Raw genomic sequence first — 25563 nt, 5'->3', positions numbered from 1 at the left:
TACAGCAAGTTGTGACCTATTTCTTAACTAGCAATTCTCAGCCAGACTTCTCCAATCTGCCTTCATGAGAGATGCCTGGGAATCTCTCATGGTAGAAGAGAAACACGAGTCTTCTTCAACTCTAAGTCAAGTTCTTGGGTTTGAGCACTCACGTACCTCTGGAGCACTCAGGCAGTAGGGCAGGATATGCCTCAGAAACCTTTAGAGGTGGGAAGTCTAAACAGACTGTGGATGTGGACAAAGAGTCAAGAAATACACAGAATTTGAAAGCTAGGAGACCAGGAGCCAGGTATGGAGTCTTGGCAATGGTTGGAAGGGGGGAGTTATGAACAGCATCGAAGCTTTGAAGTGACTTCCTTCTAGCCAGGGACTCAGCATTCAACTGAGATCTGTGCTCTGTAGAAGACATAACTTACCTTGAGGCTTATTCTTTGGTGTAGTGTTTTTGGAGGAAGCTTCCCGGAATTTGCCCAACCCTTTGGGGGTCTGGAATGATAAGAAAAAGAAGTTGGGGACCTTGAAGAAGTGGGAAGTCTGAGGCTTGGAGTTCAGGATGCCACAGGCTCAGCACCTGAACACATAATGGGAAAAAAGTTATCAAGTTTCCCCCAAATCTCTGAGGAAGCCAGCTGCTGAGTGGAGAATCTTTCCTTACTGGAAGGAAGAAAATCAGTTGAGATAGCCAAGGATGCATGATATTCCACCAAATCCCACTACAGCATTGTGCCCATTACCCCAAAAGAAATTGTTTCCGCTTCCTCCTGTTGGGCTAGGATTTACTAGCCATCTAAACCTTCCCTTTGGTACAGCTTGTGAATATTTTAAGAGAACATCTGTTGATGCTTAACATGAATGAAAACAAAAAGATTGGCTTAGTTTTTGGGTCGTCACAAAAACATCAGCAGCAGAGCTTACACTGCACGGAAGAAGCAGTTATTTGTCGGGTTCGTGTTTGTTGAGCAATTTAACTGTAATAGTAAAAGTTTTACTGACTGTGAAAATAGCAACAAAAATAACAACAACAATAACAACAAATATGTCAATTGCTACTGAGTCTCTCAGCTAAGGTCAAATGTTTGATGCTGTACAGATCTGGCCCAGGGAAAATTTTCTGGATTCTTCAGTGGCTTTCCAGGTTTATTTCCTCTCTGTCACAACCCACTCACTGTAAGTGCAGGATCACTACAAGTACACACTCTAGTATAAAAAACTTTAAATGTCACCAAGGTGCCTATTTTAGAGGGGGGGGGATCTCTTTGAACTGTATTTGAATGCTATTATGAAAGTTTGCATCTGTTGCAATTTTAAAGTTTAAAGTTGAGAATACAGTGGGGGCTGAGGCTCAGGGTTGAGGATAGTATTTGGCTAAAGGCAGCCTGGACTTTTGTTAGGAGTTCTCTGGTCATCCTTTAAAAAAAAAAAAAATCAGCCGGGCGGTGGTGGCGCACGCCTTTAATCTCAGCACTTGGGAGGCAGAGGCAGAGGCAGAGGCAGAGGCAGGCAGATTTCTGAATACGAGGACAGCCTGGTCTACAGAATGAGTTCCAGGACAGCCAGGGCTACACAGAGAAACCCTGTCTCGAAAAACCAAAAAAAAAAAAAAAAAGCTCATAAAAAATCATATAAATGAAAACATTTGCAAACTACATGGGACCATTAGATTCAAAAAAAAAAAAAAAAAAACTATTCTTATTCCAGGTGACCAAGGACAGATATTGATATGAGTGGATGAAGAAACCAAGCCCCTAACGTGAATTATTAGCAGTCTGCAAGTGTATGAAGTGGTAAGGTGTGGCTTTTGAGAAGTAGCTATTCTGTGCAGTCATTCAAGCCAGAACACTAAGCAGGAATGACAGCTGGAGTAAATGACAGAGACACAAAGTCATATGACACACGGTAGGCAGAGGAAATCAGCTTTCATTCATGAAGTCCCTCCTAAACATTTACTGAGTAGCTGTTATACACCAGGTACTCAGTAGGTATTGGGAGTGCAAAGATAAAAGCCCAGATATCTGGTTCCATTTGGCTCACAGAATCATGGATCTGCTGGAATATATGCCCCTCGGGGGCCAAGGTACACCTGCCAGGTCATTACCTCGACACCACCGGGCCTCCCTCCCAGTAGATGACTAATTTCGATGGATTGCATCAAAGAGTGAATTTAAGTTCAACCAGTGGGAAAGACAAAGTCATCTGGTAAACCAAAGGTCCTGTAATCCAGTCCAAGGTTGATTTATTTCTTCCTGGACACTGGACAGGAGCTGTCAGAGCTCTCCTTTCCACTGAAGACTCCATTTCTCTGGAGGCCCGATTCCCTGGTGTGCTGATTTAGGGGAGAGCTAAGTGGTGACTGGATTGCCAAGTCTCACAAGTCAGACATGAGTCTTCCCCGGCATTCTTTGTCAAGTTCTTGGGTTTGAGCACTCACATTTAATATCAAGTTGCTTCCTGGTCTGCTCTTCCAAGTACACAGGCTGCTTAGACCTTTTTTGGAGCTCCATCACTCCAATCTTCCCCACTGGAGTCAAAACACTGTCTGGTATCCTGCAGGACAATTGCATATCCTCAAACGGAACGAGTCACCCAAGAACCAGCTGGAAGGCTTCCATCCGCTGCTTGCCTCACTGGAAACGGATGAGTGAAGCATGACAGCTGGGTTGCTCATTATATTCAACCTGCATGTGACTGGATGTCCACTGCGTAGAGATGGTAGCTTTGTCTATGAGATTCTTGAGCTCTTGCCCGCATATCTCAAGTTAGTCTCCTTCTTCTTGAAGCCTCCTGGATGATACTCACATAGAGACCTTGGTGTTGGAAAAGCTCCTTCCTCCCTGTTGCTTTTTTTTTTTCCACATCTCAATAAACCCTTCTCCTCTCATATTTTTCAAATGCAATCACAAAGGGACCACTTAATTAACAGGCTGCCATTGTCTAAAGGCTGATTTGGAAGCTTACAGCCATTGAAGGAACCTCACACTGTTCCAGACGACAGAAACAGTGGGATGCACCATCTGGGAGGGAGTTTCTGAGGAAACAGATGCCAGTGTTTCCGTGATTAACAACCTAATATCATAACTCCATAGTATGTTGTGCCATTTGGTTAGGAGATACGGCCCTCTGAGCCAGTATTCTGACGTCTCGCCAAATCCTGCAGCATCAAAATATTTGCTCTGGCATTGGGCCTTCATTTACTCTCCCCTTGTGTCTGTTTTCTCCTATACAGCCTCAGCAGGGCTGGGTGGGTTGAAAGGGTTCAGCTGAAACTTAGCTGATGAGTTTGTTGTCTTGGAGTGTGGTCCTTACATAGCTGGAAGCCAACAACAGGTAGATTCGTAGTCCCAAGATCTGTTTCAAGATGAAGCAATTTTTGGCCCAGGACTCTGAACTTTGGTTCAGAACAAAAATGCCAGCCTTGGCCTTCTATCACCGTGTCTCATTTCAACCTTTATCTTTATGTTCCTCTTCACTAGTTCACTTGACTGAGCTCCTACTATGTTTGGGGCACCTAGATGGGCCCCCTAGTTGGCTGTAAAAATGCATAAGCTTTCAGTGTTTCACCGCATGAGCTAAAAAATTTACATAATCTCCTTAAAACATAACCACACCTGTTCAGTTTATTTGTACAAGAAATAACTACTTTTTATAGAAAAATTTATAAAAAACACAGGAACAACAGACGGGGGAGGGAGGAGAGATAGATAGATAGATAGAGAGAGAGAGAGAGAGAGAGAGAGAGAGAGAGAGAGAGAGAGAGAGAGAGAGATTTTGTAATATGGTTTCTTCTAGTCTTTTCTCCTGCAACAGTTTTGCCCAGGCTAGACAGTGTGGGTTGTGCACACTTCCAGGAGAATAGCTCCTTTGATTTGGTGCCATGAGGTCATTCTTAATCCTTTGTCTCCTTTGTCAGTGACTCCTTGCCCTCCTCAGGGAAACTTCTTTACCCTTAATCCTACTTTCTGCTTCCTTCTGCTTGGGCTAATCTCATCTCCCTCAGGAGTAAACTGGAGTTATGTGGACTGTTTGCTGTTGCCTGATGAATCTTGGTTTGGATCTCTGTCTCTTCCACATAGCTAGTAGCTAAGAATATGGCAAATCACTTCACTTTTCAGCACCTCAGACGTCTCCTCCCTTAGATGGGCGATTAGAACCTTGCAGAATTATTGTCTAGGTTAAACCAGGTGAGCTGCACAAACAGTAAACCAGAGACCATGTCTTTCAGCCTCTTCCATGCTTTTTTGCATACTGGAGTGTGGGGACCAGTGTTGCCCAGGTTACAAATACTTTAAAATTACCCATTGTTCCCAAGATATGGCCTCAATCTTTGCATTCGGTAATAGGACCCTGAATGATTTAATGCCTCCCGACTATTCTTACTTTGTACCAGGCTACTTTGTTCTGCATCACCGTGTGGTGTGATTCCATCTTCCTTCCTGCTGAGGATGTTTGCATGGATTTGTCTCTCTGCCTGAGGGCACCTTCCTCTGCTACCCATGCCTCTTTGCCCTTGTTCTCAACCTTTTAACCCTGGCACAACTGTCCCATCATTAATGAACCATTTCTGAGCTCTCCAGAATAGGGCAGTCCTCCCCAGCCTTGTGTCAGCACCAGTCCCTGTGCCCACAGGCACCTTCATATCTGATATAGATTTATGCAGTTTTCACTTTCCTTTCTAAAATTAACTCTCCTAAGGAGAGATGCCAGGCTTGGTTTTGCTCTCTGATGAATTTTTAGTAACTACAACAGCACCTGGTACACAGTAGGTGCAGCATAAATATCATTGAATAATAAGGGAATTGTTTCCTCATTGCCAATCTCCATGCGTAAAAGCTGCCGTGTCTTCCTTTCAACTACTGTCATCACGAACCACTCCAGCCACATACTAGGCTTCAAGTGTCCAGAAAAGAAAGGGTCCAGAAAGTACTAGAATGAGTTCTAAGACTTGACATCTTCCCAAGTTGTTCCCTTTCTCTTTTTGCAGGAAAAAAAAATCAATCAAGCCGGGTCTATTCAAACACAACTTCTTCACTGGAAAGCCTTCCCTGGTCTCCCCTGAGTGTGGCACTAATTGTACCCTTTGTAGTATAAACAGTCCTGATTGCCTTCACTCCTTGCAAACACAGCAGGCTACTCGGGGAGGTATTAGTGTATCTTCACTCTGGCTAGTTCAAAGTGTGAGTGTTACAACTCTGAGGGGAAAGGTATCCTGACAGTCGAGGAATATCACAAAGTCACACGACACAACAAACCTCAGACTGGAAGAAACACAAGAGGATGACTGCCTCTGCTTGGGTGAGATGCATCAGGGAACGGAGCAGGAGGCAGGCTCTTACAGGTTCCTTGAGGGCAGAGTTTTCTGGGATAGAGATTTCCAGTCCAAGGATTGGTGGAATTTTGGGCTCAAGGATTGGTGGGTTATTGAGCTCAGGGACTGCTGGGTGTTTGTTTGTTTGTTTGTTTGTTTGTTTTTTGTTTCTTGTTTTTTGTTTTTAAGCTCAAGAATTGGTGGGTTGTCAAGGGAAGAGATTGGTGGATTTGGGTGAGTTTTCAAGCCTGAGAGTGGGCTTGGACCTTACACAAGGTTCTCAGCAAGGGCTGGCTCTACCTTCCAGCTTCTTCCTCCCCTGCCTCCTGGGCCCCACTGCAGCCTCATGCTCTTTCACTCTTCAGACTTTCCACAGTTTCTGGTCTCTCTGGATTGAGATATTCACTCTCTCCTGTCTGAAACTTTCCCACCTCCTCTCCACCTGCCTAATTTCCATCTTCCTAATTGATTATATGTCAGCTCTTCTCTTCAAAGTGGCTTCTGACTGGAAGCCCTTAATTATGTGGGTCACAAGTGGTGTATATCAGCCTGGGAGTGCAGATCGGGTGTCCTTCATCTGAAATGTGTGGGACCTGGGTGTTTTGAATTTTTGAAGTTTTAGATTCTGGACAGAAAGGGTCAGGTTTTTTGTAACATTTGACTCCAGTGAGTATATAGCTATTAAATGCCCAGATGGGCTTAGGATAGCACTCCAAGGCTGCAAATTTCAGTGGCTTTCTTGCCTAGCATTTGTTCCTTATGGAGATAACACATTAAAAGGAGTTAACCTTAAGGGCTGGGAAGATGGCTGGTCAGTAAAGTATCTGTACCTGCCTGGGAAGTATATAAAGCCCATGTGGGTTATTGAGGTAACAATAACATTACAGATAGACTACCTGTAACCCTTTCACAGGGTTGGGGGTGACAGGCAGATTCCCATGTACTTCCAGAATGAGCAAGCTTTGTCCTCTATGAGAGACTGTCTCAAAAAAAAAAAAATAATGTGGAGAGAAACAGAAGAAGATGTCTGCCCTGGACCTCTGGCTTCCCACATACTCCCCCCTCCACATGCATATACACCCACACTCACATTGTGTATCAATTTCCTCCAAGGTAAACATTCATTTTGGTGGGAAATTTGTTAAGATACAGGGTGCTCTCAAAGGAGGTGAAACATACCATCCTCCACGGAGACTTATTAAGTTCAGGAAGTAAACAACTAAAAGACTTCAGGAAGTTCCTAAAACTGACCAGATTTGCTAGGGACTTCTGAGAGACAGTTTCAGACAAGCTGCCTAGAAAAGGCTCAGATCAGTCAAGAGCAGAGACCAGCAGAGCTATCTACAAGAGACTCAGATCACCCAAGCAAGTTACCTAAAAAAGAATGTTCTCCGACTTGTCAAGCTGCCTGCAAGTTGTGTTTATGCCCCAGGCTTCCAGCTTTGATGACCGTCACCCATGCTAAGGTGGCCTTTTGGTGAAACACAAATGTTCATTTCTATTTCTGTAATCACCCTTTACCCACATTCCTATAACCCTAGTACAACTTAGTGGTTCACCAAGTTGAACTTTGATAGTATCTGAACTTTGTATGTCATTGGTTCTCTATCTGGTTGGGTTGACTTTTATTCATGTCTTCCCAGGAATGGTGTCACCAAACTAGTATGCACACATGTAAGCACACTCATGCATATGTTATACAGACATATACATACAAATAAGATAAAACACAGCTAGAGAGATGGCTCTGGCTGAGAGCACTGGCTACTCTTGCAGAGGACCTGGGCTTGCTTCCCAGTACCTACATAGTAATTCACAACCCTCACTATCCCCAGTTTGAGGGAATCCAATGTCCTCTTTTGTGATCCATGGGCTCCTACATGCACATGGTGCCCATGCATACACTCATGCCAGTATTCATCCATATAAAGCATCTTCTAAAATAAATAAAATAATAGTTAAGTTTGGTCAGCAATGCTATTTTCCTAAAGCTGCCATTTTCTTCACTATAAAAGTAGATACCCTTCCTAGAGCACTTTTATTTTTTAATCTCAACCCATTTGCAAGGAATGATGTGTCTGATAAACTTATTTGAATCCCAGATTAGGGAGTAAGAGTGGGGTCCAGAGGAAATGAGGCATATCTATTTTTATTCACCATCCATGTTTATAAGAGAACAATTAAAACTCATCAGAAAGAAAAACTTTTTGATTCGTTTATCTAGAAACTACGTGGTTTTCTGTCTGTAAATATATTTGGGCTTTAGTGAAAAAAAATAGATTCATCACATTATAGAGAAATTTAACAATGTATAATATCATGGGAATCTGTGCGGTACTAGAAAGACATCCACACCGCAAAGGGACAGTAAGTTATTGTCCTGGCTGCTGCATTCTCTCTTGTTTACTTTCCTCTGTCCCTTCCTGCACTCTCTTTCTTTTCTCCTCCTTCTGAGCTGGCAGTCCTAGCTGCAGACAAGAGGATCCACACGGATGAGTTTGGGTAGTTGAGATTTATTACTAATAGAGCAAATGTGCACTTGATATTTGTTTTTGTTAGATCATTATTGCTAAATAGTTCATAAAGTTATTGAGCAGGTTGAGTAAACAGTGTCTGGAGCAAGCAGTTGGGAAGATTGCTCTGCAAAGCACAGCACAGAACCAGGCCACCAAAGGATCGGAAGAGTGAGGGAAACCACTGTCACGTAAAGCAGAACAAAACCAAGCCAGAGCTAGCCCTATCCCTACCACACGCAAAACAAGACAAGACAAAGCAAAACAAAACCCCTCAATGCTTATGTTTGTGTGGAATTATAAAACCCCATTTGCTTTAGAATCAAGGTGCACAGAAATTGATTTCACGTCTTTATGGAAAGAGTTGTAAATCCCCAGGAAGGGGCAAAGAACCAGGACAGGGTGAAGACTCCAGGCCAGTTTCACTGTCTACAACATGAGGAGGACCAAGGCAGCAGGGAGCTGAGCTAGTTTTGAAGGCTGTTGTGCAGTTGTGTCTGTGACAGGGTGATAGGTGAGTGAGCACTTGTGGGAAGGTAACTTGAAGCAAGGATAATAGCATGCACAAACGCTCAAGGCCTTATCTGGGGTGGGTAGTGGTTCTTTATGTGGGGGTACATTGTGTGAAGGTGAGTCTCTGCATATCCACTTGTTAATTCTGTACTTGCAGAGACCTAAGTGCTAGCAGGATGTTTGACTCATTACTGGTCTATGAATATTCTGTAAATATTCATTCTCCCTCATCTGCCTAAGGCAATGTAGAATTGTATCTGACTGGCTGTAATACAGATTTGATGACCACTAGCTGGGCAGAAAGTGGAAGGTGGATCTTCTGGGCTCCAGAGAGATGCTAGGAGAAGAATGAGATATGAGATTCAGCCAGAGAATGTGGAGGTGAATGGATGGACCAGAACAGAGCAGAAAGGTAGAGCTGGCCATGTGGTGGGATGTAGTGTCAGGATTAGTCGGTTTAGAGTAGCTCTGAGATTGCGTTAGCTCAAAGGCCCAAGCTTTAAGATATTCAAAAGCCTCAGCATCATGATGAGTATTGCTGGCGGGTCTGAGATAGTCCCACTATACCCTTGTTTGCAGCATTATGAGTCTAAGATGAGAGGAACAGTTGAGGTAAGTGAGGAGACAGATCATGAAGGGTCTCATCATTACAGCTGGGGAAAGGACACACTTTCTTTGTACCTTAGTCTCAGAACACTTCTGACACCAAATGCCTGAGTTTTTTCCCTACATTAATTAATTTTCCAGCTCTCTGGACACTGTCCTATGACTCAATTGCAATAATAACTGTGTGTTGCTGAAAAAACTCAGAGGCCAAGGCTTCAGTGTACCATTTAAGGCACAAGTCACAAGTCCCAGGGTAGCACCTGTACTGGTCACTCTTGCGTAAGTAAGGGATTCTCACCATCTTCTATTTTGGTTTGAAATTTTCCCAAGTGGCTCACACCGAGAACTAACCATTACCTGGGGACAGGAAAATGGCAGAGATGTTAAGGAAAAGGCTCAGGGTGTGGCAATGCACGATGAATCCATGTTCTATGTGGGTATGCTAACCTCCAAGAATCTGAATAAAATCACCAGTCTGTAAACTCTGTGTACTCCTAATTTTATGGAGGTGTCATATACTGGTGTGATTGATCAGACGATTGGCCATTTGGAGATTGAACTCAATATCCCTGGAAATTAGAGGCTGGAGCTCAAAGGCCCAGTCCTTTAATCCCATGGCTGCTTCTTCTGGCAACCACTTTCAAATGATACTCTGGAAATCCCAAGCATTTTAGGAGCTTTGTGTGAGGAATCAGAAATGAAGATAAATATATACTAAAATATCCTAACTAAGGAGCCCTGATCATCTCTGGTTAGTAGTGATGTTGGAGGAGGGACTTTATGAAGAACCTTGAGAAGTTAACATCTGCAACTGAAAGAATGCTCTGTGGACAGCTTTCAGAATAAATGAGAGGGAGTCAAGATTGGAGGACAATGGGGAAAAGCATATTAGAACGATGGTGGCACAAGGCATCAGCAGTAAGGTAGGGAGATATGTGTTTATTTCCCAGATACTGAAGCTTGACAGGATGTGCTACCTGAGCAGATTTAGGGATACAAGGAACACAGTCAATAATGCTGCCATGTTTCTGGGTGACCAATGGCGTGGATGGTGATTTACCACCAAGATGGAGGAACCTTGGTGAGAAAGAGGATTCAATATTTGGGTGATTTGAGGTTGGGGTACAGGATAGATAGAATAATGGTCCCTCAAAGAAACTCTCATATATTATTACCATATTTGTCAAATGAGACTTTGCAGCTATGATTATGGGTTCTGAATGGGAAGATGAGTCTGGACTATCTGGGTGGACTCAAGGAAACCACAAGGGTATTTGTAAAAGGGAGGGAGGATGTGACAATAGAAGATGAAATTGGGCTGAACTAGCCACAACCCAGGCTACCCTAGAAAGTCAAATCAAATGTATTGTTCTAGAAGACTTCCAAAGATGATGTAGATCTGTGGGGAATTTTCATTTCATCACACTGAGACTGACTTATAACCTTCAACTTGTATTGTTTTAAGCTAATGAATACATGATCTGTTCTAGAAGCAAATTAAAAGATAATTCTAGAGGGGTGTGGGAAATCCACTAGGATGTACTTGATCTAAGGATAAAATACCCACACTGGAGATGCAGACACTAATGTGACTGGCAAATGGCCTTGGATTTCCCAGGAAGACAGTATGGACTCAGAGGGTTTAATTCAGGAAGTTTGTTTGAGAGTAAGCAGGGAATATAGCTTGAAGAAATCAAAGGAATAATAAAGTGTGGTGTTGGGATATCTAAAGGCAAGGTATCAAGATGGAAGTCTTTCCTGACAATTACCAATCAAGCAACTTGTGCCCATTAAATCTGGCCAGCAAACTAAGAAATCTTGAAGGATGAGATTGGAGCTGACTCACAACTGAGCAGGAGGAGCTATGGTACAGGGTGAAGTAGTGGAAGGTAGAGAGTGAAGATCAAAGGTAGACCCTTGGCTTTGATGGGGAGAAAGAGATTGAATAGGAGCTGGGAAAGGATGAGAGATGATGGGAGGTGATTTCTTTTTAAAGATGAAAAAGTGAGAATGGTGAGAATTTTGACTGCAGCTATGAAGAAGTTGAAAAGGCGTCTGGGACCAGGACAGAGGAAAGTTGATGGACAAAGTCAGGTATTTGAAGAGTCTGTTGAGGCATGGGCCCAAAGCAAACACCAATGTCAGGATCAGTCCTAGATGGGAGAATGATAATACTTCTGTCAGGAATGAAGAGAAGGAGGCCACACGGATTGGAGGATGAGGAGACAGTAAGCTGTGCAAGAAGAGATGGAAATGGAAGGGAACATTTCATGTACCAGTTATTATGTTCTGACACTTCACAACAATCTCCCTTGCTTCTCTGGATGTGTGTCCAGAGGTCAGTCATTATTAGGTGTCTTCTCTAATTTTGTATCTGTGGGGAGCCGACAGAAGTTGGCTATCATCCTTGCAGCCATCTTGAGCCATATACTCTGACAACAGACTTGATTACAATAGCCTACAACAGCTGAGCACACTCTGATAACATCTTGTTTTAGATACCCAGGATTTTCCCTTGGGTGTGTGAGACTTGAAGCTGTGATTTAGAGCCGAGACTTAAGGGCGTGACTTAGCGATCAGATTTAGAGACAAGGCCTAAGGGCATGACTTAAAGGCGTGACTTAGAGGCGTGGCTTAGAAGTGAGACATATAAAAGGAGAGAGGCAGACAGAAGAGTTCAGTACAACTTGCAGCAAATTATTAGGTATTAGGCACTTAGCACTTGGAAGAAGTAACTTGGAACTTGGAGGCACTAGGGACTAGCAACTAGGGACTAGGAACTCAAGACTTGGGACTTGGACTAAGAAGAGAGACTGAAGAGTAAACGGGATTGAATCATACTCTGTCTGGTCTCCATTCTTTGAGTCCTTCCTCACTCTCTCTCTTGCTGAACCCCGACCTTCGGACTGGAGCAGCTTGAGGCAGTGCGAGCTCTAACAATTTAGCCCCCAAGGCTTCTGGCAGTGTGGGTTCCAACATTGATAGAGCGGTCCCTGACATTTTAGCCCCCAAACGTGGGGTAGAGCGGTCCGCAACAGTATCTGCCAGATCGTGTGTGTGTGTGTGTGTGTGTGTGTGTGTGTGTGTATCTGAGTATGTCTGTGTACATAAGTGCATGTGCCATCAAAGGCCAGAGGAAAGCACTGGAGTAAGAGGCAGCTGTAAGTTACCAGATGTGAGTCCTCATGATTTAACTCCAGTCCTTTGGAAGAGCAGCTAGCCCTCTTAACTGTGGTGTCATCATCCTGACCCACACACCTCACTCCATCTTATTTTTAAAAACAATCTTCTACATTTAACATGGAGTTTGAAGATTGGCTAAACTGGGTGGCCTGAAATCCTCCTGTCTTAGCCCCCAATGTTAGGATTGAAGGACACACCAGACATTTTAGATGACTTACTGAAGGACTGAACTCAGGTCCTCATGTGTATTTATGCAACAAGAATCTTACTGACGGAACCCACTCCTTAAGTTACGAAAATTCCTTTTTAAGTCATGGTAGTAAAATGTGACATTTTTTCACTCTTAGTAGAAGACTATAGACATTGGAATAAAGATGATGATGTAACAGTGGGTCAGCATAGAAATCAGAGCCGCAGATGAAAAAATAAAAACCCTCTACCCATCATAACAACATAAAACGTAGGAACTGCCATACTGGGATAGATCCATGGTCTATATCAACACAGGCTGACAGTCTCCTGCCAACAGAGGTCCCATGGGATGGGCACCCAGACAGCAGAGACATGCCGTACCCTTCCTTGATCTTGGTTAATAGACAGAGAAACCATTTCCCCCATGACGTCAACCACAAAGGTTAGGTATATCCCAGCATCCATTTATGGTTCTGTTGTGCATAAATACACCCAATCTCTTTCCAACTGCCTCCACCATTCCCCATGGGGTTATGTGTTTCATTAGCTATTTCCCACCATGTGACACATTTTAAAAACTATTTCTAGCTTACTGTGAGGCCCAAAGAGTGGCCATTTATCCCAGGAGGTATCAAACTTAATTATGCAAATGAAGTCCTTCTAGCACACCATAAACCCTAGCACATCAGACAGTTCAGAAAGGTTAGCAGTGACGGAGAAGAAGGCAACAGCATTGTTTCTGTCTTCTGTGTCATTGTTCTTGTGTGGAGGAAGGGTGCACCGAGGAAGGCCAACTGCAGCTGTGAGGTTTGATAAAGGAGGTCAGGGAAGAAACCAGAAGTCAGGAAACCAACTCACAAAAACGCTTGAAGTATGGGCTTGTGGGCTTCAACTTTCTGTGGCTGAGGCCAAATAGCTGAGAAAATCAACTTAAAGGAGGAAGGAGGATTTTTTTTTTTTTCTTCAGGCAGTTCAGTTCAACGTTTGCAGTGTCCATTGCTGTGTACTTGGGATCATGCAGAGTTGGGGAGCATCCTGCCAGGGAACACGAGCTGGAGAAAAGCTGTCCCAGAGGGAGAGACACATGAGACTTTTGGAGGAGGTAGAGAGAAGGGAAGAGAGGGAGAAGGAGAGAGTCAAGGAGAGGATATGAGGAAAGAAGGGGAGAGCATCTGGGACATGCCACACCCTGCAAAGACCTACCCCCAGGGGTCTGCTTCCTCCATTTAGGCCTGTACTCCTACAGTTTCCCCTCCTTCCTCCAATGCTACCAGATGCTCCCAAGCCTGAAATATCTGGGAGATATTTCAGATCCGAGCTGTAACAGGACTACAAAGCCCAGGAAAAGCAGTATTAAGACAAGATCCCTGTAACATGTCCACTCCCAGCTCAGAACTACACAGGCAGACTGCTTCCCTTTGCTAGGTAGAAGTCTGAACCCATCTCAGGCTGCACCTAGGCCAAGCCATCTGACAGACCCTTCAGCTTCAGTACCCCCAAAACACTCATTTTATTTATTTTACCATTGTGATGGATAAAGCCCCTAGTTGGTCTCATGCTTACTAAGCTATTTCCCAGCCAAAGCAATCCAGAGAATGTTAACTATCTCCTTCCATTCCCCACCCCACCCCCCACACACAATGAATTATTGACTTCCAGAGCACGCAATCTTTAACTGTGAGGTATTCCAGAATGCGCAGGTTATCAAAAATGTGCAGAGGGAGAGAGTTTTGGTTCAGCCCTGGGAGGCTGAGGTGGGAAAATTTATCCTTATTTATTTACATGGAAATAGAATGAGCTTTTGGCCAGCTTGTTAATGGGTTCTTAAAGAGAAACAGGCTTCCTGTGGCCTGCTTAGAATGATTGGTGGTCCTCCCTGCCATGTAAAACATCAAACTAAGAAAGCAGGACTTCTAGACTCTTCCTATGTTGGGGATGGGGGAGCAGAGTAAGTAGGCAAAGACAGTGTCCACTCTCAGTTGCCCTGTCTCTGCCCTCATTTATATAACTGGCTTTTGACAGTGCATTTAATCTTGCTCGGGTCTCAGTTTTTCTACCAAGCAAATGGGGATATGTTCTTTACCCAAGCCAACCCAGTGAATTCTGGAGATGAGATTAAAAAGTTAGGTTTTCAGGGTGCAGTTTTAGTTTGTGTTTCTGAAGAGCACATGTGATTTTTCCCAGAAAGAAAGAGACAGGTCCTAATCATATTTAAAAATAAGCTTTAGCATTTCCTAAGTGCTTGGCCAATTATTCCAAATAACATTCATTCCAGAGGCTGCTGGGGGAGCGGGGCCATGGTGAGTCACATGATGGATGTCTTAGATGGTGGAGCAGCCAGAGACAGACAGTGTCTCATGCCACAATCGAGCAGGGAACAGATCACCTAAGATTTCTCTTGTACAGCCACTGGTGTCTACAGCAGGTGCCTGAAGGCCTTTCTGGGTTCCTTCTACAGTGTTTCTGCCGAGAGCTTCCTCTGTGCCAGGTACTGGGCTATGTAGGTGCTGCTTAGATACACAGTTGATGGATAGAGGGAGGGAAGTTGCTAAACTAAGATGCAGTTACCATGGAAAGCAGGTACTGCAGTCTTGTAAGGGAGATTGAGTGAGGAGATGTGAGTTAGAGGAGAGGGTCCAGGTAGGTCTCATTGAGTTGTTTCTGTCACTACTAGCAGGAAGGGTCATATGGAGGGAAGAGTGTGCGGGCCCTGAGTTGGACTGTGCACTGTGTTGGAAGACTGAGAATAGGGGTGGCTGAGGATGTGAGCAGAGATGGGGAGTGGTGTCAGGTGACACAGAAGAGCAAACTTGGCTTGGGTTTACCCCAGCTCTCCTACCTGTCATCTGTATCATCTTGGGCAAGCTAACTCATCTCTCTGAGTTCCATGCCCTGTGTAAGCCAATGAAGAACTGGTAGCTTGCAAGTCATAGAGGTTCAAAATTGACAACAGTCTAGGAGTCCTCTCTAATCTGGCCTCCGTTAGCTTCTTGTTCTTCCCTGTGTTCTTTAGTCCCAGTGTGCTCTTTTCTGCTGTTCTCAGGCTTGTGAGGCGTAGCGTACCTCTATACTATGTCCTCCAACGTCATTTAGTGCTCAGGGGTGAGTCTTACTTCCTCAAAGACTTTGGTCACCACTTAAATATTGTATCCCTTTCCTGACCAATTGATTTAAAATGGTCACCCCAATGAACTCCAAACATCTGTCCCTATTTATTTATTTTTTTAGCAGTACTGAGCACAGTGAAACTCTCTTACAGTCACTGACTTTGTGTATTATTTACTCTCCAGAAAAAGAGAGAGATGCTATGAGGCCATATTTATCCATTTTGTTCAACCTAGTATCCCTAACATCCAGGGAAAGGGCCTGGCATCTAGTAGGAACCCAATAAATAATACTAGAAACATAGAAATGACAGTGTATAAAGAAGTCCTAAACGCGGACTTTTGTGTTTTGCTTTTAGCTTCATTTCCTTCTTATTCAGATAGTTATGCCCCATTAGACATTGAAAGATGCATTCTTCTGATCCATCTCTCCATGCTTTGATACCTCAGCTAGCCCAGATTCACGCAAGTTCCAGTTTCTTCATAAATCAATCTGAAACTCTCTTTCCTGGGGCCTTCGAGATCTCGTCCCCTTGTGGTTATCTCTAATTTTTCCAGTCTTTACATCTTTCGTGGACTTTATTATTTGGACACCAAGTGGAACTCTGTATTTTAACCTTTTGAAATGTGTACTCTAGCCAAAACTTTGATCTCAGAGCTCATAACATTTTAAAGTGAGCCACAAACTTAGCGATTCTTTTATTGAAGGATCTGCGTGCCAAGTCTCAGATGAGGTGCCGTGATATGATGTAAGACTTGACATAGCTTGAATTCTGAAGCTCTGATGATAAACATATTTGTGTGAAAGGAATGAATGAATAAAACACATAGCTAATTTGAAGTTGGGCATGAGATGGAGTTAAAAATATTGAGGTCACTTTGGTAAGTTATGGGAAGTCAGTTCCTTTTGGGACAGGAAATACTATTTCTTGAAGATTTTGGAGGGGGAAATCACTTTGGTAAGTTATGGGAAGTCAGTTCCTTTTGGGACAGGAAATACTATTTCTTGAAGATTTTGGAGGGGGAAATCACTTTGGTAAGTTATGGGAAGTCAGTTCCTTTTGGGACAGGAAATACTATTTCTTGAAGATTTTGGGTGGGGAGACATAGTTATGAAGGTACTTCTGAGGACCTGAATGAAGATTCCCAAGGTCAGACTGAACCGCCTTGTGAGAGGCTTTCTGGAATGTGGGAGAAGGGTAAAGGTAGGATATGATGTGGCTACTTTTGGCTTTGTGGCACATCAGCTCTTGATGGCAGTAGAGAGTGCTGGGTCATGGTTCATTTTATATCCTGTCATCTAAGATCTACTTAAGGAGATCCACCTGAAGTTCTGACTGTTCACTAGGGACCCCTTATTTAGAGCACAGAATTCTCTTCCTGGCTTGCAAATGATTGCTTATGGGAAATGTTTTTTTTTCTCTTCTTAGCAATGGTACACACTGTCAAATTCATTTATTCCTCTGCCAGTGTGCTCCCAAGGGGGATGTTGTACTGTCAAACAGCTCCGCCTGTGTGCCAGGCTCTAGTGGCTTCTAGCACTTGGGGATCTGATATCCTGTGAGGCTATCTGCCATCACTCTACCTGAGAACATCTTCATTTAGCATAAGGTATGACTGCCACAGGCCAACCCGGCTAAGGGCGAGGAGTTATCGGGTACACATGGTAAATTGGCACACACATAGATGGTCACCCTCTGTGTCTTGCTTCTCATGGCCCTTGTACCTTCAGAGTGTTCTTCACACTGTCTCAGTATCATTGTCATCAGCATCATCATCACCAGCCAGATTAAGCCCCATCAGATCATTTGCAATTATTGCTTTAATAGATGTAATTTTCTGAGCAGAGAAGCCCTAATCAACAAAATGTTCTTGGTCCTGCAGCCGCCTTCATAAGGTGTGTTGGCGTGTTTGCAGTTTTAGTAGGGAAAATGCATCTGTTCTGTCAAAGTCAAAGAAATAGTCACAGTTCTGATGCCCCCACGCTGACAGGTGCAGACGTGATTTGTGGGGGGAAATTGGTATAGAATGGGGCTGACAAGCAGAAGCCCAGGATATTTCATATAGGGGGTGTGATTTGTTTTGTAAATTAGATAAATTACACAAATTACTCTTTTTGCATGAGTGAAGTGTATATGGGGTGAGGACATGCGTATTATGGTGTTTGTGGAGGTCAGATGAGAGCTGTGTGGAATCACTTTTCTCCTGCCTTTATGTGGCTTCCAAGGATCAGACTCAAGTCACCAGGTTTTGCCACAAGTGTTTTACGTGCTATCTTGTCAGTCTGGTTTCTGATTTTAATTAGTTTGCTCCCATCGGGATCCTCAGTAACTTTCCTCTCCTGAGTTCTGGTCAATAAAACTATCAACTTGGACCCGTAATATTTTACTTGTTTTATTTCAGAAACCTACAGAGGGAATCCGGGAACTTAACTGATGCAAAAGCCTCGGACAGATTAATAAAAGGTTGTCGTGTACAATGTTATTTGCAAAGTCCATTATATGTTATACTAAGATGCTGTAGTGTGATGAGATGAAGGACTTTAAACACTAAGGACTCACAGGTGGCAGAAGTCATACAGTTTGTTGACACATGACAGGAACTGAATCCACACTGGGCTAAGCAAGAAAAGGGACTTGGTTGGTATAAATAACAGGTAAAATCAAAATTGGATTTTGCTTCTGACATAACTGAATTCCACAAATGATCCTATCAGGACTCTGCCTCTGGACTCAGCACACCTCTCCTCCATGCCATAGCTCCTACATACTGGCAAGGTAGCTGGGCCAGGCGCATGCCCTCCACATTACAAGCCTCATGGGAAGCATAGAATCTCTTTCTTCCTGCTCTCCCAAGCAATATCCCTCCATGACAGGGTCTGAGCTTGATTCCTTTGTGTGACTCACATGTTTTATTTTTCTGAAATAAACACTGAAGCCAAGGAGTGGGGCTGGTTCTGCCTGAGTTGGAACATAGGTTTGGGAGTAAGAGCTAGCAAGCTGTTACATATCAATACAAGACAATTAAAGGGCATGTATTTAAGTATTCACTAGGAAGACAGACCAATGAACTCTTTTGAAGAAAAAAAAATGGAATCTAAGAGTCCTAACTATCAGAAAGGAGCCTTCTATTTGAGCAAATACCTTCTTTTCTCCTAATGTTCCCAGCTTTGATAATGTGCTCCCATCTCATGGATATGTGTATATCTTAAAGCATATGTTTTTCTGGCAGGGACCCAAACTCACCCTCATTTTCTCTACTTGACAGGAATGATCAAGGCTGTAATGAATACCTTCATTCTTCCTCCATCACCATAATTCAGAGTGCTCATTTGGCAATTAACCACTCAGCTATGGTGATGGAGTTTGCATTTTTATTTGTATTGTTTTGACTCTCATAATTAAAAAAAAGAAACCTTTAATGAGTTTGTGGCTTGTCTTCTACCCAGATAGCAAATTCCTTAAAGGCAGAGACTATATTTCATGCTTCTCTGACTAGTATTGCATTCTTAAAAACATTTGTTGGTTTCCTTTAAGTTAAATATTCTGATTAAACATTCCTCCTCAGAGCTACAAACTCTAATTTTAAGAAGGAAATGTAAATACCACTAGAACTTTAGGCAAGGTAGCCTGCTTCCCATTGGGAACAGCGGTGGAAGCTTGTTGGGTGGTTATAAAATGGGAGTGTAGCTATGCAAATACCTCTGACAAAGTGGCAAAATCAGGTCATGAGAACTCCTTATTTTCCATACCAGATACAATCCATCAGTGTGTCTCATTGCTGCACTAGAAGCGGGCATTGCTAACTGTTTAAGCAACTGTCCCAAGAATGAGGTTGCCCACTCTCTACATTGTCTTTTATCTTGGTCAGCTGCTTTGTTTGAGCAAATGGAAGCTTGAAGGAAGAGCAGCCATGACAGGGATACTAAGGCAATGCAGCAAGTTGGTGAGACAGGATACAGACGAATCAGTTGATGTTAAACTCTTTCCCTCTTCTTCCTATTTTGCCACTTACCACCCACTGCCAACACACACACCTTACAGTCTACATAGTCAAGGCTAGCACTGAGCTCATCATGTAGTCAAAGGTGACTCTGAGCAGAATGTCCTATTTTTCATTAGGTCTTCACTGTTCCTCATCCCACTTTGGCGCACACTTGACTCAAATTCATTGTCTAACCTCAGGTAGTAAGAGACAGAGACAAGTCTACAATAGTGTCTGATTCTCTTCGATGCATAGGAGTGTGATAAGAGGCATCAGTTAGTTGATAGGAGCGTGTCTTAAAACTTCACTCACTGTTAATTCGTCCGAAGTAGAAAATGTTTAAGGTATTGAAGCAGTAAGCTAGATGAAGACTGGCTTGTGATTAAGGAATGTCAAATTATGAACAGATGTGTCAAAGTGGAAAGTGGAAAAAATAAAAAAGCTGCCAGAGTTTGCAGAGTCTTGAGTGTCATGTTAAGGGATTTGAACTTGTGCTTTGAATATCAGGAAGCTGATCTCATTATTAGCTGTGAGTGGGATGAATTGGAAGATAAAGATTGTCTTAGCCCTCAATCTCACAGAACCCAGAGGAAGCGAGCCTCCCAGGAGCTCTAACCCAGGCAGTATCTTGGGTAAGGAGAAAGCAACACTGTCCCCAAACAGGGAGTAACTGAGACCCACTAGGACCCAGGAAGTCACTCCTGGCCTGGAGCACTGATTCCTCCCTGTCTGTGCCTGAGCACTGAGCAGATCTTTGGCCTCAGCTCTAACCCCAGTAGTGACACCCACCCCACACAGTTCTGATACAACCAAGAGAATAGGAAGGACAGGCTCCAGTCAGAGACAGGGCAGGTAGCACTAAAGAGATCCAGATGGTGAAAGGCAAGCACAAGAACATAAGCATCAGCAACCCAGGGTACCTGGCATCATTAGAACCTAGTTCTCCCACACAAGAAAGTCCTGAATTCCCCATATCACTAGGAAAGCAAGATTCAGATTTAAAATCACTTCTAATGATGATGATGGAGGACTTTAAGAAGAACATAAATAACACTCTCTGTTGTGGTAAATCTCCTGCCCACAGGGAGTCCATAGAATAAAGACACAAGTCAATAAATATCAAATGAATGCTGCATGCCTAGATTGGGCAGATTTACCACTAAACTACACTATTCCCCGGCTAAAAGAGCTCTTAACAACTTGCGGTTTCCTTGGTCAAGGTCTTCTTCGTCTTCTCTCTCTACATCAACTGCCCTATGCTTCCACCAACTGCCAACTCCTCCCTCCCTTCAATGGCTCTCCTCTTTCCCTGCCTCTGGCTCCTCCCACTCCTCTTCCACTGCCCAATCACTGGCTGTAGCCTTTATTTAACAAATTTGATTGGACAGAAGGTTTACAAGATTCACTCCTTCTTCGCAGCCCCTCCCAGGAGTGGAATTACCATGACAACAAGAGGCTAGGGCTATCCACCACATTTCCCCCTTTTTGTCCAAAAAAAAAAATTTTTTTTTCTTTTCACATATTAATTGAACACTAACTATATTACCATGTTGTGATTGTTAAAGTACAAGATAAACCTAACACCCAGTCCATCATTTTTGTTAACTAAATAGAACCTTTGCCATCTCTCTCAATTAAAAAATTTAGTTCTGAACCTGGCTTATGTCCTGTCTTCAGAATGAATAGCATCTGAAAACCATCCTCTCAAAGTAAATAGCCTGGGTGGGCTGTGAGATTATAAATCTTCAACCCATCAGAAATCCAGAATGACTCAGTTTAATAAAGATATGGGAAGCACAAAGCATGGGTTCTAAAACTCAACCAATTTAAATAGACCACTGAACATCTAGACAGTTCCTTATTTCAAATCATTGGAGCATCTGGTCTTCAGCCTTCTGGCCCAGGATCATCTGACAGACCTAGTAATGCAGAATTACTAGGGGCTGATTACTCTGTCTTGGCAGATATAATCAGTCGACTATTCCGCAAGTGTGTTTCTTTTTTGCACAATATTTCATCTGTAGATGAAAAGAGGCAATTCTTGCCTAGTGACTGTCACACCACAACTGGAGTAACTCAAAAGATGCTCAATTTCTTTTTAGAATCCAAGACTGGAAGCTGTCAGGATCAGATAGGTCTTCAATAAAATAAATGTTTATATAAGAATGTTTGTAATGTCAATTCTATGGATTTCTGACGTTTTTGAAAATCAACTATGTAAGGCAATCTAAACAGTTGTCTGTTAATTCCTTTCCACTATTTCTAATTAAAATCTAGAAAACATCCTAACAGTAAGCAATGAGCCATGCAATTACCATAGGCCTCTGATTCACAAGCCAACCATCTCAAATCAAGTGGTTTTTTTTTTTTTTTTTTTGATTAAAAAGGACTGGGTCTAAGCCTTGTATTTCTAAATAAGATATATAGGCACAATGCCTACATGAGAGTAATATGTTAATCCCACTTTATTCCTGAGATTTAGCTCTCTAATTCCTTTCCTGTCTGAAGCTACATTTGTAAAGTATTCCTTAAATTACAACACATGTATAATTTAGAAAGTAACCAGAACCATCCACCCCAACATAAGGAACTGGGGTGATGATCTCCTTTTGTCTGCTTCCAGCTGAATTGGGGAGAAGAATTCCCATCTGGGGGCCCAAAGGGAAACAGGAAAATTGGCTTAGTCAAAGGAGAGCTAGCTGGCATCATTTGCCTTGAAGTCACTGTGTACTGAAAAAGTTCATAGCAAAGCTGACACCATAACTGTTACAGTCAGAAAGGCTGGACAGGCAAGCTAGCTGTTCTGGAAAAGTTCTGGAAGCAAGTCCTTAAAAGAAGCGACTTCGATGCAGTTGCAGTAGAATCAAGCACGAAGCTGGAATAGGAGGTCCTAGAGACTCAGAATCCCCGAGTATAAATCATGGTAGGGCTGAGTTTCTCTTCTTTCATCCTGTAACGTATAAAACTTAAAAGCAACAGATAGTTGCTTTTAAGAGAATTTGAGGAGAACACAGGTAAACAGGTAGAAGCCCTTAAAGAGGAAACACAAAAATCCCTTAAAGAATTACAAGCGAACACAACCAAATAGGTGAAGGAATTGAACAAAACCATCCAGGACATAAAAATGGAAGTAGAAACAATAAAGAAATCACAAAGGGAGACTACCCTGGAGATAGAAAACCTAGGAAAGAAATCGGGAGTCATAGATGCAAGCATCACCAACAGAATATAAGAGATAGAAAGAGAGAATCTCAGGTGCAGAAGATACCATAGAAAATTTTGACACAATTGTCAAAGAAAACGCAAAATTTGTAAAGTTCTTAACACAAAATATCCAGGAAATCCAGGACACAATGAGAAGACCAAACCTAAAGATAATAGGTATAGATGAGAGTGAAAATTCCCAACTTAAAGGGCCAATAAATATCTTCAACAAAATTATAGAAGAAAACTTCCCAAATCTAAAGAATGAGATTCCCATAAACATATAAGAAGCCTATAGAACACCAAATAGACTAGACCAGAAAAGAAAATACCTCCTGTCACATAATAATCAAAACACCAAGTGCACAAAACAAAGAAAGAATATTAAATGCAGTAAGGGAAAAAGGCTAAGTAACATATAAAGGCAGACCTATCAGAATTACACCACACTTCTCACCAGATACTATGAAAGCTAGAAGATGCTGGACAGATGTCATACCCTAAGAGAACACAAATGCTATCCCAGGCTACTATACCCAGAAAAAAATCTCAATTACCATAGATGGAGACACCAAGATATTCCATGACAAAACCAAATTTACACAATATCTTTCCACAAACCCAGCATTACAAAGGATAATAGTGGGGAAGCTCCAATACACAGAGGGAAATTATACCCTAGAAAGAACAAGAAAGTAATCCTCTTCCAACAAATCCAAAAGAAGATAGCCACACCAAGATAATTCCACCTCTAATGACAAAAATAACAGGAAGCAACAATCACTGTTTTTTAATATCTCTTAACATCAATATACTCAATTCCCCAATTAAAAGACATAGGCTAACAGACTAGATACGTAAACAGGATCCAGCATTTTGCTGCATACAGGAAACCCACCTCAGTGACAAAGACAGATTTACCTTAGAGTAAAAGGCTGGAAAACAAATTTTCAAGCAAATGGTCCCAAGAAACAAGCTGGAGTAGCCATTTTAAAATCTCCAGCCTGAGAACACAAAGGGAGGAACTCATGGCTCCACCTGTATAAGTAGTTGAGGGTGGTCTTGCCAGGCATCAATGGAAGTGGATGGCCTTGGTGCCTGAAAGTTTGGATTTTATAGTGTTGGGGGAATTTGAGAGCAGAGAGGCAGGAATGGGAGGATGGTGGGAGCACACCCTCATAGAAACTCCCAGAATTATATGATTAGACATGAGGCAGGCTGCCAGAAGACTAGATTCCAGAGTTTAAACAAAAAATTATCTTGATACTAAAATTTGTTTTGAGAATTGTATATTGCAGAATACACAGCCTCGGGGTATCTATTCATCAAGCATGCTGAGCAGACCTGTTCGAACCTCTGATGTCCTGGAATTCCAGCTGGATGCAGTGAAGACACATTGTCAGAGGCTTATCAATTTACTCTTCCCCCTGCCCCTCTTCTAATATCTCAACATCCATAATCAACTTGAAGAAGTTAATGGAGAGATGGCACCCCTATTCCCTTGGGGACTGAGGTGGTTAATATTGGGCTGTCTTTCTAGGGAAAAGTAGTGGTTTTGTTGGAACAGGGAGGAATAGCTAGGATTTATTGCATAGCCATAACCTATTGGTAGAAATCTGTATAATTGTTATTAAGATGAACTTATAATTTCTTAAATGGTACAAAATTACTTTGATTTTAAATTTAAGGTTTTCATTGGTATGAGTTTCTTATTGATATAAAAGTGAGATTAATATTGTTACTCTCATAGACATTGTGCCTATATAACACATTTAGGAATACAAGGCTTAGACCAAGTCCTTCTTTAGCATTTTTAACTGATTTGAGATGGTTAGCCTGTGAGTTAGGGGCCTATAGCATATTCATGGCTCTGAGTTTATTGTTAGGATGTTTTCTAGATTTTATTTAGAAATAGCTGAGAGGAGTTAACAGACAACAGTCCAGATTGCCTTACATGGATAGTTGGTCTTCAAAACATTAGAAGTCCACAGAATTGACATTACAAACATTTCTGTATTAATGTTCATTTTGATTAGAGACCTATCTGCTCCTGACAGCTTCCTGTCTTGGATTCTAAGAAGAAATTCAGCATCTTTGGAGTTACTCCAGTTGTGGTGAGACAGCCACTAGGCAAGAATTGCCTCTTTTCATCTACAGATAAATCACTGTCCAGAAAAGGACACACTTGTGGAATAGTCGATTAATTATATCTGCCAAGACAGAGTAATCAGCCCTTAGTAATTCTGTATCACTAGGTCTGTCAGATGATTCTGGGCCAGAAGGCTGAAGATCGGATGCTCCAACGTTTTGTAGTATAGGGACTGTTCAGGTGTTCAGCAGTCTCTATAAATTGGCTAAGTTTTAGAAGCTATGCTTTGTGCTTCCCATAATTTCAGTTAACTCACTCATTCTGGATTTCTGACGGGGTTGAAGACTTATAGTCTCATAGCCAATCCCGGCTATTTACTTTGAGAGAAAAGATTTGAGAGGATGGTTTTCAGCTGACATTCATTTTAAAGCCAAGGGGGGGGAAAAGTCAGGTTCAGAACTAAGTCTTTTAGTTAGGAAGGATGACAGAGGTTCTGGTTAGTCAACAAAATGATGGACTGGGTATTAGGTCTATCTTGTACCTTACTGACACAAATTGGTATAGTTATGCTCTAATTGTATTTTAAGAGAAAAGTTTTATTTTAACAGGAAGGGTGATATGTAGGAGGAGCTAAGATGGGAGGAGTAAGGAGAGGAAGAGGAGGAGTAAGAAAAGAAGGAGGAGAAGGAGAGGAGGAGCTAGGTAATGAGAGAGAGAGAGGTGTGTGTGTGGGAACATGAAGGTGCATGTCTCTGCCAGTCACAGATAGTTGGTATATCTAGATTGGGTTACACTTCTGATTGTATGGGCATCTTGTTATTGAGCATTACCAAATTTATAAAGCCTTTGATTAACATTAAAAAATTGTATAAA

The 25563-nt window shown here is 42.4% G+C and overlaps 1 long non-coding RNA gene across 2 annotated transcripts in view; it reads left to right on the top strand.

Moving 5' to 3' along the window:
• Positions 1 to 25563, top strand: part of LOC143442828 (uncharacterized) — an 87791-nt gene that overhangs the window by 49729 nt on the left and 12499 nt on the right. The window contains exon 1 of one of the 2 annotated variants that reach the window (XR_013111344.1): positions 14519 to 14797. The exons of the other annotated variant lie outside the window; for it this stretch is intronic. This is a non-coding gene — a long non-coding RNA (uncharacterized LOC143442828). Of the gene's footprint in view, positions 1 to 14518; positions 14798 to 25563 lie in introns of those variants that run through there. 2 annotated transcript variants of the gene reach the window in all.

Source organism: Arvicanthis niloticus, chromosome 6, assembly GCF_011762505.2.
Source record: "Arvicanthis niloticus isolate mArvNil1 chromosome 6, mArvNil1.pat.X, whole genome shotgun sequence".
Lineage (NCBI taxonomy): Eukaryota > Metazoa > Chordata > Mammalia > Rodentia > Muridae > Arvicanthis > Arvicanthis niloticus.
This window is presented reverse-complemented; position numbering and strand designations above follow the sequence as displayed.